Raw genomic sequence first — 22,540 nt, forward strand, 5'->3', positions numbered from 1 at the left:
CTCTATAGATTTAGCATACTGTGTGTGTGTTGCTAGCAGACTAAAGGTTAAACAAATTTAAACTGTTATACTGAAACTAGTCCCCCAAGCTACTTTCAGCTCAATTTCTCTGGTGAATCAAAAGAAAACAAAAATGCTTGGCAGCTCTTTCTTTCAGTGTAGAGGTAGCTTTGCATTTTTGTAGATGTTGATTTCTAAATATTTGGGTTTTTTTTTGTTGTTGTTGTTGCTTTTTGCTCACCTTTAGCATCTCAAAAATGCTAAAGGCTGTTCGTTTTATAATATCTCTATTATATAGATAAGAAGACACTCAGAATTTTTTAAAAGGAGGATTTTTATAAAATTGCATTCCTAGAATTCTAGATACTGCTTTTAAATTTTCAAATAGAAACACTTGTTTTTAGAACTGCGTGTTCTTTTTCTCCTGAGCACATTTCTGTCTTATTCTTTTTTTTATAAAATAGGCACAAAATACTCCTCCCATTTTATCAGTACAAACTGTCCATTGGCCTAACTAATTAGAGGTGCTATTTTCTGAATTTTTTGCTTATTTGTCCCACATGCCTCATAGAAAATGTCAGTCAGCATATTAAGAGGAGTAAGTACGGGCACCAAAATTAGTCTTATGTTTTAAAACCTGGTAGGAGATGGGTCATCCCGAAGCAGTATTGAAGAGGAGGAAATGTTTGTCTCCAGCAAGCTAATTTCTCTTATCTTCACTCTTTCTTCTTTTAAGCATCCCCTTTACCACTTTCCCACCTATGTACTTCTCCTTTCCACATACAAATATCTCATACACACACACACACACACACATACACAATGTCCTTGTGATCTCACCAGTTATCTCATCTCTTCTGTGTTGTATTAACCACTAACAGAGAGGAATATATTAAGCTCATTCCAAGTGAAATGTTAGGGAATAGTATCATATCCCTTCCTGAAATATTTATATTGTAACAGAGATGCTAGAAAAACCATTGCCTTGCTTGTTTTTTCAGTCCAGAATCCATCTGGTACTATGTTCGGACTAAACTGTGATTTAATCCCTGGACACAAAAACTAAAATCTCCCTAGATCCGTCCCTGTCCTTTATGCTATTACCCATTACCAGGGGTTTTGCCCTCCCAGATTGTCTGGGGGTGGGAATGCTGTCCTTAACCCTTAGTCTACAGGACTGGCCATTGATATCTGCTGCCAGACCTCACTGACATGAGTTGCTTGCTGCCCAAGACCTACCACTGACCAAATCCCTTCACTCTATAATCTGTCCACCTACTGGGCCAAACTGTTTCTGCCAGTTTGTAAGGGCCAGATAGTAAGTATTTTAGGGTTTGTGAGCCATACAGACTCTGTTGCAACTACTCAACTTCGCCATTGTAGCACAAAAGCAACCATATACAATACGTAAGTGAGTGGGAATAATTGTGCTTCAATAAAACTTTATTTACAAAAACAGAATGTGGTCCTGATATGACTTACAAGCTGTAGTTTACAAGCCTGTTCCCCAGACACTTGGCTATACAGCAGGCAACTGGCTTTGCTCATTCATTCATCTATTCATTCACTCATTCATTCACTAAATGCATATTGTGCCCATGCTGTATGTCAATTGCTTAATGCTTACTACATATTGATACAAAGATGACTAATACACAATATTTCCCCTGTATTAGCTCAGAGTTCCAAGAGAAAGATAGGTTTGTAAATAATAATAGTAATAATTTGATAAGGTAAGTGTGTGTTATCCTGGCTTTGCTGTTGTTGCAAATTACAGTAAACCTTTCTTGAATTGGCTTAAGCAAAAGACATCTGATATCTGCTGCCAGACCTCACTGATGGGAATTTCTTGCTGCTCAACACCTATGGCTGACAAATCCCCCACACCATAGTCTGTCCACCTGCTGGGATGATTGGCCACTAGTTTGGATGGCCTAAATTGCCTGATTCAAGGAGACTGTATAATTGGTATAATTCCTGGCTATGCAAGGAACTGTGTGTCTATGCCACATCTATAGTGTCAATAGGAGGAACAAGTTGCCAGTGTGCAATTGGAGACACCTATAAAGGAGTTTAATTTAGCAGAGGAAAATTAATCTATGTAAACAAAAATTCACATCATAGATGCAATTCCCATGTCATATGCACATAAACCTAATCCTAATGGTACAAATAATACAACAACAGTACAACTATAACAATAGTAAATAACATTTACTAAATGCTTACTATGTGCCAGGTACAGTTCTAAGCATATTATTAACTGCTTTAATCCTCACTACAGGATTAAATGATAGATATGGTTTTACCCCATTTTATAGATGAAGATTCAGGAGTATAGACAGAGCTTAAGTAACTTGCTCATTTAGAATGAGGCACAATTAGGATTCGAACCCAGACAGTCTGGATTCTGCCTTTATGCTAGGATTCTGCCACTCTGATATATTGCAGAGCTCTGTTTCCAGTCTGTTGTAAAACCATAGCCTTGGAGCTTTAACATTACGTTCATTTTAAGAGGCTCAGCATTGTCAGCTGTAGGGTAGGAAGTAAATTCCCTTTTGTTGTTCAAAGATCAGGGCTGTAGCTAGTTGTCCTACATTCTACCATAACATTTTAGTAGACTGTGTTACATCATGTCAAGATATTTAAATTCTCCCATGTCTTTCTGGGCATTTGCTAAATGAGAATAACTATTTAACTACCTTAGGATTTCTACTGAAAATTATTATATTACAATGCATCTTTGTGAAATATAATCATTTGATTAAAAAACTTTCCGTAGAGAGTTTACAACATTAAATACATATACTTATAAACCAAGTTATTTGCAAAGGAGTTTAGTAATCCCAAAGTAGCTAAAATTCAAACTAGGATTTCCAAGTCTAATTTTTCTTCTATCTCACTTATGTGGATTGTTTTTTGAAAAGATCTAGTGATTATTTCTTGAGTTTTAACCAAGTAACACAATATAAAGTGTCATATTATAAACTTTCTTTAGAAGGTAAGTAGTCCTTTAAATTTATAGTTGAAAATTCGTAGTCCGGCTTTTAAAAGTGTGTGAGTGTGCACAAGTATGCACACAAATGTGTGATGTCTTCTGTAGTTTAGATATATGAGAGATTTTATTCTCAAACTAAAATAACAGCTTAGCAGGACTGAAATATCCTTAATTCCCCTCTTTGGATCATAAAACAAGACTATTGAGTAATAATTCTACCAAGGCACACTTGGAAATTATTGCTACTAAATGAACCCATGTTGTTTTTAATATTATTTTGCTAAAACATTCATGTCTTTTCACTTTAAATTTAAGTGCTAGAATTGCTTGATTGTATTTTGCAGATATCTCACTGTTTTCCTCTTCAATAGAGCATCCATATGAATATTAAGTAACCATGGAACAAAAGTGTGTCCACCATTTGTTCTCAAATGCACGTAATTTCAGAAGACTCATAGGATATTAAAGAGTTAGTGGTAGTATTGGCAAATGAGGATGGAGTTGTTTCAGTTTTAGGAATGAATTACTTTTTATGCTTATTACTTTCCTGTGTTCATAATAAAATAAATGCTTTTTAAATTGTGAATGAGTACAAAACATAGAAAATTATTTTAAAAAATAGGTAAATATTTCCAGAAATAATGGAAAGACAAATTAATGCCTTTTTTCCAATTTCTGATAGTGTAAGTTATTAATACCTCTCCTTCTCTCCATAGATGTAGATTAATTGAGAATTACACTATCTCATGTTATATTCAAAAATACATGTTAACATAAAAATGACTCCAATAAACTTTTTACTCATAATACTAGCTAGTGTCACTTAAGTTTTTAATTGTATTAGTCACTATCAAAGTGACTAGCAATAGTTTATCTCCTGTAACTTTAACAACATCAGCAGGGAGTTAGGATTATTGTTTCTGTTTTATGAATTTGGAATCTGAGACACAGACGGGGCAAGTGACATTCACAGTTAGTGGTGGAGCTGGGCTGAGAACCCACACAGTTCAACTCTGGAGACCATACACTTAACTACTCACTATTTTGTACCATGCTTCCCTTTCCTCACCTGTCTTAAGGGTTTCTGTTGAAAAATTGGACGAGATACTCCTGTTTCTGGAGAGTGTTTACAATTTGGCCATGAGGTTAATGCAGCTACTTTGTTGCTCTGCAGCTGCGATCACTCTCATTAAATAGTAATATCTATTAAGCAGGAATCTTTTCCCGTTTTTTTTCTAGTATAGTACTTGTTCCTTTTCTTTTATGTGCCTTCCCAGAGATGTCCCTGACCAATTCAAGATTATAGCAGCACGATGCCTCTTTGAAGTTCATATCTTATATTAATAGAAACACTTGGAACTCAATCTTTGTTCATTCTTGTACTGGAGAGGTCTCTGCCACGTGAATCAAATCCTGAACACAGCTGATTTAATTAGAGGTGGTCAAATTATAGCCAAAATCATAGGTCATGAGCAATCCTGGCTAAAAAGCTCTGCCTGAAGAGGGAAAAGGGAAACTAAATGTACCAAATGGATTTAATTTCATGCATTTAAATTAGAGGCACAAACATAATTAGTGTGAGAAGTGGGAAGGCTACTGAATTAGCACCATATAAGGCTTTTTATCCAGTATTTTCAAACTCTACTAGCTCTAAAATAATTTTGCAAAACTTTGTATCCTATAACACATTTTCAGTTGTAGCCTATAATTTTTTATCATAAATTTAAACAGTTGTAAGGAATATATTTTCTAACATTAGTAAACACTGAAATTTGAAAATTAAGATCTTTTAAGTGAAGTAGAATTCTTACACATGAGCAAGAGGAACCCTGCACACTATGAAGACATACCATATAAATTCATTTAAAAAACGCCCAGGACCCTCTATTATCAGGAGCCTAGTATTTAACACTCATGCAGAAAGACCTGTAACTCTAAACATCTGTTCTCAATACTAACGCCATTCAACACCAGGGAATCACTTTTGCATATCTCCTGCCCTAGTCCTCCACACAAAAAGAAAATGCATCTAAATGTTAGAAACGCCTGGGGGAGGTACTGCCACTGAGGTCTGAGTCAGATGCTGCTTTGGAGGGCAGGGTATATTTGAAATGCTTAAGATACAGACAAATAGATTAACTTATCAAATCCCCAGATGGCATGAATGCAAAGTTCTTTAAATAACAAAGTAATTTTTCCTACCAGGTCAAATACCCATTTTCTTGCCTCTCTAATTTCTGATTAAAATGACATTTGCCAAGAGTTGTACACAGTAGTTGAGGAGTATTTATCAATAATAAACAAGTCCTATTACCCTATATTTATGTATGTGAATATTTAGACCTCTTTTGCACTCACGAGTAGATGGAAATTTAACAATAAAATTGCAAATAATTTTCTTTGTATAAATATATTTAGTGTTAAATTCAGTTTCAAAAATTAAGTAATTTTGATTTAAAAGTAACTTTTTTCAAAAACATTAAAAAATTCTTGTTTTTGCATTTACTATAATTCTTTATAAACATATTTTTCAGTTTTGTGCACTTTGATTATAATTATAATTTGCTTTTAATTTTTTACATTACTGTCATTAAGACACAAATTATGTGAAAATTTTGATTATGACAAAATAATTTAGCTATCCACTAAGTAGAATAAAAATAAAATTTATGAAAGAACATATAATAATTTATATATTACATATGTCATTACTTTTTGTTTTGTTTTGTTTTTGAGACAGACTCCAGCTCCGTCACCCAGGATGGAGTGCAGTGGTGCGATCTCGGCTCACTGCAACCTCTGCCTCTCCAGTTCACGCCATTCTCCTGCCTCAGCCTCCCGAGTAGCTGGGACTACAGGTGCCCGCCACTACACCCGGCTAATTTTTTGTATTTTTAGTAGAGACGGGGTTTCACCATGTTAGCCAGGATGGTCTTGATCACCTGACCTCGTGATCCGCCCGCCTTGGCCTTCCAAAGTACTGGAATTACAGGCATGAGCCACTGCGCCCGGCTCGTTACTTTTTTAATGTATCCAAAAACAAGTAGTCCACCAAGAGAATACCCAAATGCGCATAATAATAAAGTCAGTACTCACAAACGTATGCCATTTTTAGGACATATAAAAACCAAAACTTTACACGTTTGTTATTCTGTGACATTGAGAGAACATTTTTCAAGGTAAAATAGAGCACATTTTTCCTAACAATTTTTCACCTTGACCTGTAACTCCTAAATACCTAAGCCTACAGCAGGTGGGCCTCATTTCTACGCAGGGCTCAGGCCCACTAGCATCTGGGGGCAGCCAGCTTGAATGTATCTCACAGAATCTAAATATCATACTGATTTGATGCTCACTCTTTCCCATTTTTAAACATATTTTGTTTATTTGTTCATTTAATTGGCATATAAAAATTATATAGATTTATGGCATAATATATCATTTTGCCATACGTATACATCGTGAAATGGCTCAGTTGAGTTTCCTTATCCATTTTTAAAAGTAATCACCACAATTTTTCATGGAATCGAAAACTTTCACTATCCCCTACAATCTTTGTACTCAAATTTCGATTTCACTTCGCCACAGGTGTGTATGTCTTAATGTAATATTCCTAGTGAATTTATTCATACTTGAAGGCCTATAATTAATCACCCTATCATTCTTCATTACAATTATACAGATGATGAAAGTGTATTAAAAGTTTCAATAGGAATATTAAACACAAAAATGCATCTCTTAATGCTGAGAATGTTGTAATTAGTTCATGTATCCATGTATCTGTATTACTTTTGCTAGAATGGGGTTAGGTTTCAGCATCCAGCATCAGTTCAATTCTACATGTTCAATTTTTACAGATTAAGTTCTGAGAAACCTTTTTTTTTTTTTTTTTGGTTTGTTTGAGACGAGTCGTTGTGTCGCCCGGTCTGGAGTGCAGTGGTGCGATCTCAGCTCACTTCAAGCTCCGCCTCCCGGGTTCACGCCATTCTCCTGCCTCAGCCTCCTGAGTAGCCGGGACTACAGGCGCCTGCCACCACGCCTGGCTAATTTTTTGTATTTTTAGTAGAGACGGGGTTTCACCCTGTTAGCCAGGATGGTCTCGATCTCCTGACCTCATAATCCGCCCACCTCAGCCTCCCAAAGTGCTGGGATTACAGGTGTGAGCCATCGTGCCCGGCCCTGAGAAATCTTCTTTACAAAAATATGTAGAGGAAATGGAAGGAGATTTTAATTATCTGTCAAGAATATCCACCTTCAATTATGCTGAAAAGAAAGGATTCGAATTTAGCAACTTTTTCCTCTGCTATTACCCTGATCCTGCCCCAGTTCCCTCTTGCCTGGATTATTAATAGGATCCAAAATATTATCCCTGCTTTTACCACTGGTTCCTTTCAATCTATACCCACATTCCATAGCAGCAATGGCTAGTCTGTTAAAGGAAAAAGAAACTCGTATCACTCCCCTCTTTAAAAATCTCCCTTGGCTCCCTGTCTCACTCTGAGTAAAAGCCAAAAAACTTATCGTGATCCTCAAGGCTGTGCAGAATCTAGCCTCCTTTTCCCTCCCTGGCCTTGTCTCCTGTTCTTGTCCTCATTCACTCCTCTGCACCTCACTGGCCCCTTTGCCATTCCTCCCTCAGACCCGCACGTCCCATCTCCAAGAGCCTGTGCACTGGTTTTTCCTCTGCTGAGAATGCTCTCCCCTCAACGTCACCACTTACCTTCTTTCCTACAAGACCTTGCTACTTCCTTGTTGTAAAGCTAAGCCTTCTATACCTCCCTGTCTCCAGCCCTGCCCATCACACACGTCATTTCCTATTTTCCCACTTTTTTTTTTTCTCCTTGGCAATAATTACTTTATGACATTCTAGATATTTTACATTTAAATTTTGTTTATAGTTATTCTACCCCCTAAGAGGTAAGCCACATGAGGGAAGGGAATTTGGAAAGTGTGATTAAATGCAGTATCACGGTATCTTGAATATAGTACATGCTCGATAAACACTTGTTGAACACTGCATTGATTGTCTATGCTGTGTAACAAAGTACCACAAATGCAGCAGCTCAGAACAACATGTATTTATTATCTCACAGTTTCTGTGAATCAGAACTCCTGGCTGGGTCAGGTTGTCATAAGTGCAGGAATCCCACGAGATATCAGCCGGGCAGTGTTAATTTCTCAGCCTCAGGGTCATCTTCGCAGATAGTCCTTGGCAGAATTCAGTTTCTTGCAGCTTCAGAGCTTTGTTGGCTGTCAGCCAGGGTCCACTGTCAGGTCTTGGGGGACCCCAAGGTTCCTTGTTCCATGGCCCTTTCACAGATCCCTCTCACAATACGGCAGCTGACAGCCAAGAGGAGAATCCCTCCCTCTAAGACAGAGGCTTACGTGATGTAATGTAATCTTTGGAGTGGCTATTCCATTATATTCACAGTTCCTGCCTCCTTCCAAAGGGAGAGGATTATACAAGGTGTGGGACTGAGACACCATCAGAAACTGGGAATCTTGAAAACCGTCTTAGGGCTATGCTTACCACAAAGACTGAATTTAAAAAAAAAAAAAAAAAAAAAGATAAGTCTTTTCTTAGGATGTCTTGATTAAAGAACACTTAAAGATACCATTTTACACAAAGTTTTCCTGTTATCTGAGACCCTGAAGGCTTTTCATTCCCAAAAAAGATTCAGTTTGGGTGGGAGTAAAGTAGGTGAAGAACAAATGTGAAAGAAAAAGTACTGACCTCCCATCTTGACATTACTTAGGCAGATCAGCTTCAAGAAAGTGTATCCATGAAAGTTAAGATTCAGAACACTGAGTTCCCTTAAAACTGTCTGTGCCTTTGGAAAGTCTTCGTGCACTCCGCAGACACTAATGTTCTCCAGTTTGAAGACTACTCATATAATCTATCAGAGTGTTACTGGTACCAAACATTGCCACTGCCTGACATTGTGACTTACCTCCAGCTATAATTTCTTTCAGCTGCTGTGACAAGATGCAATCAGAACACTTCCTAAAATAAAAGGATTTTCACCCATCCATCACTAATGCCAGATTATGTCTATTTTCTAATTCCTTGATCATTTTCTTTCTGGCATCTCACACTTGTAAGCCCAGCACTTTGGGAGGAGGAGGTGGGAAGATCACTTGAGGCCAGGAGTTGGAGACCAGCCTAGGCAACATAGTAAGACCAAGTCTCTCGTAAAAAAAAAAAAATTAATAATATAGCCAGGCATGGTGATGGGCACCTCAGCCAGGGACTGAGCCAGGAGGATCACTTGAGCCCAATAGTTCAAGGCTGCAGTTACCCGTAAATCTAGGATTATGTAGGATTATGAGATTTTTTTCATTTAAACTTTAAACTTTTCCTTTTTTTGCCTCTGTACTTTTTAATTTTTTGTTAATCAGAAAGCATGGTCAACTTTACCTCAAAAACAAAACAAATCCCTGTTGTTTTGAAATAAAAAGTTATTCTAAAAAAATTCATAAAAAATCAAGAACTCTTTATAAAACTATATTTCATAGAACAATTATGTATCTTAAGCAAAATATTCTGACAAAATAGAACTACCTCATTAGACTACAGGTTTCCAAACAAAAGACCCCCTTCTGTGTTGTTCCTCCTGTGTCCAGAAAAATACTTAGCACCAAGCAGGTGCTCAATGGATACTTACTGCAAAAACAACTCCCCTCACATAAAACAACTGATATATTTTTTAAAATCTACTTCTTATTTTTGTCATTGCCCATCTCTTATTTGTTTCTAAATAACTTGAGGGGAGTAAATATAAAATGTTTTTTACCCCGTGCCTTTTTCTTTCTCAAGCACATAATGCAATATAGAAAACAACCTCGAATAAATGAAATATAATAATAGAAATCTTTCATTAACCATTCTCTTGTGTTCCAATTTTAAAAATGGAGGCACATATGGTATGCACTAAGCCAGTAACAAGACTGTATTTCTGAGGACTGCCTATCTTCGTCGTTCAAGGAGAGGGTTTATTACAAACAGCATGGTGTGTGGACCACTGCATTTCAGAATGATTTTAAACACGAGCTTAAACAGGCGAAGGCCACCCATTGCTTACCCAGAGAAATCTTGAACAAGAATGTTATGGACATTCCATACATGGTAATTAATTACCACTTTGAAGTCGTGAGTGCGAAAGGATGACTACTACCTAGTATGCTGGTCAGGTTTCTCTAATGCATTCTATTTTATTCTACTTCTTAAAGGAAGCCACCTTGGAAAAGGCTTGTTGTCATAGGTTTGGTTGGAAATCAGTATGAATGCTCACACACTAAATCAGTGGCTCTCAATTCTAGGAGAACATTAGGATTACAGGGGAGTTTAAAAATGCTGATGCCTGTGGGCCATCTCAGACCAATGCGACCAGAAATCCTGGGGTTGGGATTGGAAACTGCATGTGCGGTGTTATTTTTAATTTTTTCCTGTAATTTAGTGTGCTATCAGGATGAAGAACCTTTACATCAGATTTTTAACTTCCTAAACTTAGAGACTATGTCTGTGTGATTTGCCTTTTCATCCTAGTGCTTACTACAGTGCCTGGTATCAGGGTCTCCCAGAAGTCACGATGCAGTTTTAAGCTTTAATAACTGTAGAAGCATAAATGATACTAATTGACAACGAATATCATTTGAAAGCTTAATTGTATTTCAATTTCACGTGTACCTACTTATGACTTTGCATTAATAGACTTTTAATTTTTTGCTTTTTTAATTTTATTTTTTACCCCCGCAGACACTATGGTGACTTATGCTTTAGTCCGTCTGATTAATACTGGCAAAGACTAAAAATTATTAAAATTAAAAATGTTTATTCAAAATTCACAAATAAGTGTAGAAGAAATGAAAGTAATTCGCCTTTTCAGGTGTTCCCATTTGTAAGTTTATAGTATGAAAAAAATATATATATGAAAATATTAAAATTTAAAACTATACTAAAATATTTGAAAAATGCAGAATAGTAAAGGATCAAACATTATATGGTTGAATCTTCATCTGAATGTTGAAATCTACTGCCTATCAGAGGTTTTGTTTCAGTTCTATTCTCACATTACAGTAGGAATGCCTTTGGCTGCATGTAAAAGAAAACAGTGCTTTTTAAAAAGAATAATTTGTTTTTGCATAACTAGAAGTCTGGAGTTAGGCAGCTGCTGATGTTGGTTTAATGGTTTATTAATGCCAGGGTGGTTCAGCCCTCCTCCACAATTCCAAGATGGCTTCCATAGCTCCAGGCTACACCTTCAAAGGGTAGGGTGAACGTAGTAACACTGGCTGCTTGCGACTAATATTTTTATCAGAAAAATGTATGCTTCTCCCAGCATATGTTCACTTAGGTTTCATTAGCTAAAACTATATCATGCAGCCACCCTATAGTTACAAAAGTTACAAGGATATAAGTATTTGACTTCTCTGTCTTCTATTTTGTTGATAGAAAAGAGAATACAGTCAGGCATGTATTTGCTAGCCAAACAAGTTCCTGTTATCCTTAATTTTTGTCTCATCCACTCTATTAAGTGTGAAGTCAACTACTTCTGAAACTAATGGATCTTTTAATTGTTAGATAATATTCTCTTTTCTTCTAAGAGAATACAAAGTTTTTAGGGAACCAGAACTTTTAAGGCTTTTTCTTAATAATAAAGATTGTAGTCAACAAATATGATTTCTCAATTCAGGGAGAAAAATGATGAAACCAATTCCATCAAACCAGTGTGGTTAGAGCCATTAATAAAGGCTTTGAAATTGTATTCCATGTGGAATGGGAAACTGAAGGACTTTGGGCAGAGTAAACAATATGACAAGTTTTGTATTTTTTAAAGGTTTTGTGGAAAAATGAGTTGGTGAGGAACAAGACAAACACAAAGAGGAATTTCTTACAAGAATATGCCAAATATTACATAGTCTCTTTCTTTATTGGAAATAGGGAAATCAGTTGAGATTATTACCTGGATAATTTACCTGCATTATCCAGGTATTTACCTGGATAACTTACCTGCATTATCCAGGTATTTACCTGGATAATTTACCTGCATTATCCAGGTAAACATTGTTCATACTAGAGTGACAGTTTAGATATGGAAAGAGGTGAACAGATATTCTGGAGACAGAATTGACAGGACTTACTGAAAGGTTGGAAGTGATTGTGAGGAAGAGGCAAGAAGGAGAGCTGACCCCAGAGTTTCTGACTAGAGAGGAAGATCAGAACAGTCCTGAGAAGGGAGATCAAGAATTTAATTCTGAAAAGGGGAACTAGAAGAAATCACCCATGTACACTTTTGCACTTACATAGCAAGACTGGAATACAGAGGAGATTGGCATGAACCCTTAGCATGAATGATACATACATTTACAAAATGTTTCATAATTTTAATCACATTCCTAAAAAGGAAAATATAAAGAAAAAACAAACTAAAATATTATTACTGTGAAAGATTAATGGAGTAAAATCAAGTGTACTACTTTATACAGTAAAGCAAATTAATATGATCCTCTTATGGAAGAGCAGAATGTCAATTTTTAAAAAATTTTTAAAGGATTTAAAAAAGTTATTGATTATTTTCAATAATCATAATGCTATAAATAAAATTAGAAAACATGGAGATGGTCAAAGGGATGCTAAGAGATTCGAATTAAAAAATCAGGAGTGACAGTAACATCATTCAAGGTGGAATACAAGGATAAGGAACTTAGAAGGACTGAAAGTCAATATGTATGATTAAAAGCATTATTATGAAGCAAATATAGCAGTCATAAGTTCATGCATCAAACAATATGGTCACTCAACTCAGGTCAAATGAATATCAGAAATATTTATCACAAAAATATGATAAAATACCTGTATGCTTTCATGCTGAGACTTTAATATACCTCTTTCAGAATCTCACATACCTAGAAGATAAATAAGCAATGTCAATTATTAAAAATCTATACTATTAAAAATCTTCATTTTACATTTGTTAAGACTGAGATATCTCCACATGGAGATGTTGGGTAGGCAGCCCAGGGCTCAGAACAACACATTACAATACAACATACAATGTTTTAATGTCTACATGTAATTTACAAGGGGAGGTAATAAGTTCTTTTAGTATCTTAAAACCTCCATAAATTAAGGGCTGACATTTCTCTCACCAGACCTTACTTTGTTTAGCTCCATTACAGTGGGATAAAAGTTGTACACATTAAGAGATAGAGACTATTCACAAAGGTTTTACTACCTCTTTATTGCCTGATAAAGAAAATCCTAAGTGAAAGCCAGATATTACATGTACTACTTATAGTCCTCTGGCAAATGTGATATTTCTTCAAAAGTTCAAGTAGCCTGGACAGCAAATTTATCTAGCTTACTTGGTCTTTGGGCAAAAACAGAGGGCCTCACCTGCAACTCACAGACAAGTTTATGGGGCATTACCGAGCAATTATTTCAATGGGGTAATATGTTCTATCTTGTTTTATTACTTTCCTTGGAGCAGAAACCAAGGTCCCAAGTGACATCCAATTATAGTTCTTAGTTCATTTGAGGTAGGTTAAATGGTGACATTGAGTCACAACATCCTTAACCTCATTTGAACACTAAAAGACAAGATTTTTTTCCTATTCTCCAAAAGAAGCTTCAAGCAGCAAATATAATTGCTAGACAAAGAGAGATTTCTTACATGAATTTGCAATATATGTAATTTGTCTTCGTTCACTGTTACAATATGTATAATTTATCTTGTGGGAAATGAATAGGTCAAGGGCACAGCAGTCTTTTTGCAGCTTGGTTATATAATAATATAGTAATATAATATAATAATTAATATTATATATAATTATATAATTAATATAATTAATATATATTATTATAATTATATATAATTAATAATATAATTAATATAAAATAATAATTAATATATAATAAAATAATATAATAAAATAATATAATAATATAATAATAATATATAATAATATAATAATATATAATATATTATAATAAGTCACAGCTTATTAATACCATTTTCTTCCCAAGAGAAATAAGAAATGCCACAGTATTGTGATATCAGAGAGTCTCAAGAGGGACTCCCATAACACTGAGACACTGATGCTGTCAGATGATTCTACACATATATATTTAAAGTATAAACATGTAGTTTGCTTTACTAGCCTATTAAAATATATTGAGAAGACTATGCTATACTTCATTCCAATCCATCCAACTTTCTAGTAATAAGAAGTTCTCTTAAATGAATGGAAGATCTATAAGCAAAAGAAGTGGTTTTGAAACCTCAGCATGTTTGGGGGAAAGTCTCTTTCAAGGCTGCTTCTACATTATTGATTGGATTTAGATTACTAAATGTATTCAATATGATGTGTTTTTGGAAAGTTGTACTTCAAATTCAGATTCTAGCGGAGCCCAGCTCATCAACAACATATTCACTATTTGAATGATGCAATGACTATGGTAATAATCTGTTTGCCTTATTACGATGAAGATCAAAGACATTAGCTTTTTTATAAAATTATGGTGGAAATATTAATACAACAAAAAGTTTTTTGCTCCTACCATATGCCAGACACCATTCTAGGCACTGAGAATATGGTAATGAATATGGCAAGAAAACATGGCAAGAAAGTCCTTGCCCTTATGGAGTTTATGTTATTTTGACATACGGACATGAAGAGTAAAGATGGAAAAGGAAACTGAAGAGGTAGATATTTACGAACAGGAGAGGCAAAACGAATGGTGGCTTGAGGCATGTCTGAGTAAAGCCAGAGGAATAAGGGGGAAAGTAATAGGTAAGGCTTTCCTAACAGCTAAAGAATAAGAGAGCCTTAGGAAGAGTTAAATGAACTTAGACAGAAACATATCTGGCTTTCCATTGTTTTCACTTCACCATACAGATGGTAAGATCAAAATGGGGGGAGAGGGAGATTAAATCTACAATAGCAATCATCTAATAAACTATAGAGGCCATTTTGAAGATTAAGGTTAAATTAATAAAAATTAGATTAGCTCAACTAGTTTTATTAAAACATAAACATAGTTTATCTAGTCATCATCATCTTTGAACAGAAATAATTGCTTCTGTGCATGCTATCATTAGGAGAAATATCTCCCCACTTTCCATCACTTTTTTCTTCTTCCCACCCATATACCTTTCTCTTTTGAAAAACCCAAATAGGAAATAAAATCATTTCTTTTGAGCTCATTCTCTGATCTCCTCTTGCACACATGCTTATACTTTCTGAGGAGCATGCTGGTTGGAAGATGAAAACTATCCAGAAGCTGGAATGCACTGACTGGATATAAAAAAAAAACACAGAGGTGTTTGAAAATTATTCTTCTCTATGACTATTTATATCAGCAAATTTAGAGCCTGAAATTTTTTACTTCAGAGAAGATGTAGACACTGGATTCTCCTTTTTATTTCTTAGGTGTTCTTAACCTTAAAATTCTTGATTATGGACAGAGAAAACAGAAGTGTATGAAATTCTTCTCTTTCCCAATTTTTAAAGAGATGCTAGGGCAACAAACTTGGGGTTTCTAATTCTACTCTTCAGTATACTGTTTTATGGAAACCCTGCTTAGGGGTTATATTTAGAAAATAAACACTTTTAAAGGTATTTAAGTTTAAAACAAGAACTCTGCCTTAAAGAAAAAGATTAATATGTTTTTGCAATGCACATACTTTAACACAATTTTGATCCAAAATATCATGTTAACAGGATATATTGTTTCACTTATTTGTTAGGTCAGTGTGCCATCGTGATGCTGCCTCAGTGGCCATGAAATATTTTACTTACAGTTATCATAGGCATCTCTAAGGAAATAAAGTGGGGGAAAAACTATTATTTGTCCCAAAATATGTGAGACTTAAAAATGTAGAATTTTGGATTTTCCTCTGCCTCAGATAAATCAAAATGTACTAGACCTACGAGGGTCCACTGTTAACCAAACAAGAAAAATACTCTAGTGCAATATATTGTTTAGAGTAGTGGTCCTAGAACTTCTTTCCATTCCAGGGTTGGTGAATCACAGCTATAGTGCCATCTGTAACGTGAGAGCTTGTTTATGCCCATGCCCCCGTTGGTAGCTAGTTTTTTATGAGTATTGTGCACATGCTTCTTACGGTCACATTTCAAACTGCCCCTGCCCCACCTTTATCCTGTCTTATAATACAAGTGGAACACATAAAGAAATATTCACAAAATAGCAAGTAGATGAAGTTGGCCTCAGCAGTTGGCAATTACCAAAACAAAGTCAAGGAAAGGGGAAAGGGGGTACTCAGAGCTAGCCAAACTGTGATGTTTGAGGGCATGGTCCTCAAAACATCCTTTACTTTTGACATCAACTATAAGTTCGGGGGCTCCCCATATGACCCTCAAATTTGATAATTTGCTAAAGGGACTTACAGAACTTACTGGAAACTATTATACTCACAGATACAGTTTGTTATAGGGAAAGAACACAGATCAAAATCAGCCAAAGCAAGAGTTACATAGAGTCTGGGAGAGTTCCTAGCAAGCAGCTTTTGTTGTCCTCTGTGGGGCTAGAACAGGTGACCCTCCCAGGATTGAGTGTGACAGTACACAAGAAATATTGCCAACCACAGAAGCTCATCCAAGCTCAGTGTCCAGAGTTTTTATTGGAGTTTCATTATATAGACATGATTGATTGATTGATTGCCCTTCTGGTTGAATTCAGCCTCCAGGTCAACTGATACTACCTGTCCCAAAGACCCTACCTTAAATCACATGGTTGTTCTTTCTGATGTGACCAGCCCCTGCCCAAACCAAGAGACTCATAAGAGGTCATGACATAAATTACCTCCCAGAAGCCTAAGGAAAAGGCCAGACCTATCTTTGGGCAAAGCCAAATTATTCACTACATAGAGAAAGGCCAAAAGTGACTACTCATAGAAGCACTCAAGAAATATAATTGAGATGGTCCTCTGTGCTATGAAGGAAAACATAGTGACACAGAGATTTGAAACCTATAACACTTTAATTTTTCTTGGCTAAGATTATGATTTTATGAAAGGTAAATTTTAAATATTTGAAAAAACAAAGCACATTTCTAAGATTATTTCAGCAAGAACACTATGATTCTCAAAAGAACTGGCAATGGTGACTATGTTGGGAGTGGAGCCTCTCTAAGGCCACTCCCAGGTTTAATAATTCACTAGGAAAACTCACAGGACTTAGTGTATAGTCATACTCGTGGCTATGGTTCATTGTAGCAGAAGGATTTAGGGCAAGATCAACAAAAAGAAACAGCACATGGGGCAAAGTTCAGGAAAAAACAGGTACAACCTTACAAGAGTCCTATCCCAGTGGAGTTGCATAAGATGCATTTAATTCCCCTCCTCTGTGAACTGTGACAACATATGTGAAATGTTGCTAACTAGGGAACTTTTTTAGAACCTTAGCACCCAGAATTTTGATGGAGAGCTGGTCACATAGGCATTAAATTAAATTAAATTTGGCCCAATCCTGCCTCTGTACCTTGAGTCTCTATGTACCAACTGCAACCTAGTTTACTACTTAAACTGAAAGCCTAACTTGAGAGTATATTCTTGTAACAAATAGCTGAATCTTAGCCAATCACAGCAGCCAAGCTCAGTGAATTACACAGCCTGCCAACTCATCACAACATGCCCATATAAGGCGGATACCTTGCTGTAGCTGATCAAATGAATTCTCTAGTTTTTTTCTGTGTCTGCTCTATAAAAGCTCACTGCTCACACTGCTGAGTGGAGCTCTCTGAACCTTTACTGGTTCAGGGTACTGCCTGATTCATATATCATTCTTTGCTCAAATAAACTCTGCTAAATTTAATTCCTCTAAAGCTTTTATTTTAACATAGATAATATCTACCAGGCACAGATCAAAATTCCAGACTCCCAGAACAAAAGCAAATGTTCAGTACAAATGAATTGTTTGAACAAACAGTTTAGCCATAGTGAGCTACTCTTATGTGTTCTGGGAATGGTGGGAACCCTCCTGAAATCCAAGTTCCCAGACACCAGCCAAGGGCCAACCTTATAAACAGACCTTTCAAAGTATAGCACTTAGTTCATTTCTGCATAGTGGTACAGCCGAAGTCTCAGGGAGTAAAGAAATACAAGAATGTCACATTCAGAGCCAAACACTAGGGTCAGTGGGGAAACGTGCCCCAGCAACTGCTTCAGTGGGAAATTTATATTGTCCATAGCCAGAGATTTGGGAATTCCAGAGAGTATTTTACATCCTCACATAATTTATAGATCTGCTTTTAGTGAAAGAAGGTGTTAAAATGAAACTCTATTTGTTTCACTTTGATTTCCCTAAAACAATAGGTGTGACCTCTCCTATATTCCAAAGTGAGTTGCTAGGCCAACCATATAAGACATGCGAAGAAGGTGGATCAAAAACAGTTAAATAATCCTTAGCTTTCTCCCCAGCCCCTGAAATGTTTGAAACTGAAGTTTCAAACTCATGGATAAGGACATCCATTATTCTACATGGATAGGGACATCCATATGTGTGACACACTCCTATGAGTAGGTTATGTCTAATCCCCATGTGTCAGTGGATATTTTAACCTTCTTTTCCCTACTCAAAACAACATATTGGAATGCAAGTAAGTGAGAATGACATTTCTGTAAGCCAATCTTGGATCATCTAAATTTTTTAAACAGTAAATACCTTTAAAACTTTAAACAAATTATTATTAGTGCAAAATACATGATTGATTGCAAATGAGCATTATGTTGAGAATCACTCGGTAGCGAGCAAAAGGAAACCTTTCAACATTTTTGGGGTCGATACAATCAGGAGTATGCTCCAGAAGCTACATTTGGTAGGTGGGAAATGGGAGGCAGGGAAACTGGTGGTAACAGTCTTAGTGGAAATCATGAGATAGTAAATATACCTAGGGGATGATGGTGGGAGTAACACAAGTAGAAATAGGATGAAGATACTGGCGATGAATGAAAGAGACTAGTTTAAAATAATCCTGAAGTTTAGGGGGTGGGGCCAAGAAGGCCAACCAGAAACAGTGGTATTTGGAAGCTCCCATCAAAAGAACCGTAATAAGTGTGTGAATCCTTCACCGGAAACCAAGGTAGCCAGGTTCTCTCATCAGAACTGACTAGGAGGCTGGCATGATCCACAGAGAGGAAGGAAGCACACAATTGCTACAAAGAGAATAAAATATCTTGGAATACAGCTAACAAGGGATGTGAAGGACCTCTTCAAGGAGAACTACAAACCACTGCTCAAGGAAATAAGAGAGGACACAAACAAATGGAACATGGATAGGAAGAATCAATATCGTGAAAATGGCCATACTGCCCAAAGTAAATTATAGATTTAATGCTATTCCCATAAAACTACCATTGACATTCTTCACAGAATTAGAAAAAACTACTTTAAATTTCATATGGAACCAAAGAAGCCCACTTATAGCCAAGACAATCCTAAGCAAAAAGAACAAATCTGGAGGCATCATGCTGACTTCAAACAGTACTACAAGGCTACAGTAACCAAAACAGTATGATGCTGGTAGCAAAATAGACATATAGACCAATGGAACAGAACAGAGACCTCAGAAATAACATCACACATCAACAACCATCTGATCTTCAACAAACCTGACAAAAACAAGCAATGGGGAAAGGATCTCCTATTCAATAAATGGTGCTGGGAAAACTGGCTAGCCATATGCAGAAAACAGAAACTGGACCCTTTCCTTACACCTTATACAAAAATTAACTCAAGATGGATTAAAGACTTAAATGTAAAAATCTAAACCATCAAAGCCCTAAAAGAAAACTCAGGTAATACCATTCAGGATATAGGCATGGGCAAAGACTTCATGATGAAAATGCCAAAAGCAACTGCAACAAAAGCCAAAATTGACAAATGGGATCTAATTAAACTAAAGAGCTCTGCACAGCAAAAGAAACTATCATCAGGGTGAACAAGCAACCTACAGAATGGGAGATAATTTTTGCAATCTACCCATGTGACAAAGTTCTAATATGCAGTATCTACAAGGAACTTAAACAAATTTACAAGGAAAAAAACATTAAAAAGTGGGCAAAGGATATGAACAGACACTTCTCAAAATAAGATATTTACATGGCCAACAAACATATGAAAAAAGCTCAACATCACTGACCATCAGAGAAATCCAAATCAAAATCACAATGAGATACCATCTCACACCAATCAGAATGGCAATTATTAAAAATTCAAGAAACAATAGATGCTGGAGAGGATGTGGAGAAATAGGAACGCTTTTACACTGTAGGTGGGAATGTAAATTAGTTCAACCATTGTAGAAGACAGTGTGGTGATTCCTCAAGGATCTAGAACCAGAAATATAATTTGACCCAGCAATCCCATTACGATTATATACCCAAAGGAATATAAATCATTCTACTATAAAGACACATGCACAGGTATGTTTACTGCAGCACTATTTACAATAGCAAAGACTTGGAACCAACCCAAATGCCCATCCATGATAGACTGGCTAAAGAAAATGTGGTACATAGACACCATGGAATACTATGCAGTCATAAAAGTGAATGAGATCATGTCCTTTGCAGGGACATGGATGAAGCTGGAAGCCAATCATCCTCAGCACACTAACACAGGAACAAAAAACCAAACACCACATGTTCTCACTCATAAGTGGGAGTTGAACAGTGAGAACACATGGACACAGAGAGCAGGACAACATACACCAGTGCCTGTCGGGAGTGAGGGGAGGGAACTTAGAGGACGGGTCGATAGGTGCACCAAACCACCATGGCACACGTATACATAGGTAACAAACCTGCACGTTCTGCGCAAGTACACTGCTTATTTTTTAGAAGAAATAAAGAAAAAAATAAAAATAAAAGTTTTAAGCATGAGTTTCTAAAAAAGTTCAGAATAAAGATCAAGTTTTAGAAGAGAAATGAATTCCATTTAAAACAAATGAAATGTATGATACCAGTGGGATCCTCAAATATGGGTGTGCAGCTTGCAGTTAGGAGTGTGAGAGATGTGCAGAAGAGGGATTGGAGGCGGACAGTTATTATTTGGGTGTTATTCACATACAGGCAATAAGGCTGATGGGTGTTCCTTTTTTTTTCTTTTTTTTTGAGACAGAGTCTCTCTCTGTCACCCAGGCTGGAGTGCAGTGGCGCGATCTCGGCTCACTGCAAGCTCTGCCTCCAGGGTTCACGCCATTCTCCCGCCTCAGCCTCCCAAATAGCTGGGACTACAGGGGCCCGCCACCATGCCCGGCTAATTTTTTTGTATTTTTAGTAGAGACAGGGTTTCACCATGTTAGCCAGGATGGTCTCGATCTCCTGACCTCATGATCCGCCCACCTCCACTTCCCAAAGTGCTGGGATTACAGGCGTGAGCCACCGCGCCTGGCCGGTTGATGGGTGTTTCTAAGTGCCTTGTCAGAAAATGAATTTTCTAGTTGTTGACATTATTTAACTATTTCATTATCTATATTTGTGTTTTTAAAAGAAAATGTGTCTGTAAACTGTAAAAATCTTAATAAATTCTTAAAACAAAAAGTTTAAGTAATCATTCCTGTTAGATGGTAGATCTCTTAGGTTGGTGAAAGGACTCTTGAGAAGAAGCCAAATTTTAAACTTACTTTTGTTGTTAGAGTATTCATATTAAAAATAATGTGTATGTACACACAGACAGACAGACACATACACACACATATATTTAGGTAGAAGTAACAGAAGAGGCTTTGCAAATACTACTTAGGATAAAGGAAAGATATGATAGTGAATTTTATGTAAAAGTGATGGTTTGTTCACTGACTCTGTTCAGTTTTACTTTTCCTCGTGGAGCTTTCATCTTTTTTCAGTCTTCATTCCTACACAAGGTATCCAAGTTCCTGCCCTCTGCCCAGGCACCTTACAAGTGGCTAGAATTACGGTGGTGTTTCCATAGAGACAACAAGGGAACAGTTCTTCCTTTCCTCTGTGAGTTGTTTGCACATAAGGATCTTCTAGTTTTTAAAACTCATTCTTGCTTTGAAAATGGGCGGAGGAGAGGAAAAACTGTGGTTGGTGTACCAACGACAGGAAGAATGAGGAGGAATTGTTCATATTCCTTCCGGGCCACACTCGTAGCATGTCTATTTCTTTTCTTACAATAAAAGATGTTAGACAGGTTTATTTGTTTGTTTGTTTTTCCCACTTGAAAGATCTTTAAAAGTAGGAATTATATTTTACCCAAGTCAACTAGTGTTTAGTGAGTGAGTACATCAGTGAAAGAAAGAACAGCAAATGTACTTTCATTCTTGGGAGAGCAAAGATGTTTGAATAGAACTTTTTCCATTTATAAGTTGTTAATACACATTCTGTCACTTTACTCGATGGAATTGCATGAAGTAATTTTTGAGATACAAAAACTAAGATAATTGTGAAGTTAAGATGTGAATCCAAGTCTTCTTACTCCAATTAATTGCCAATTTTTACTCTGTTACACTGTGGCTTTGGGAGAATGAGAGCAATTAGAACAATGATGTCCTGGGCT

The sequence above is a fragment of the Nomascus leucogenys genome, chromosome 11, assembly GCF_006542625.1.
Source record: "Nomascus leucogenys isolate Asia chromosome 11, Asia_NLE_v1, whole genome shotgun sequence".
Taxonomy (NCBI): domain Eukaryota; kingdom Metazoa; phylum Chordata; class Mammalia; order Primates; family Hylobatidae; genus Nomascus; species Nomascus leucogenys.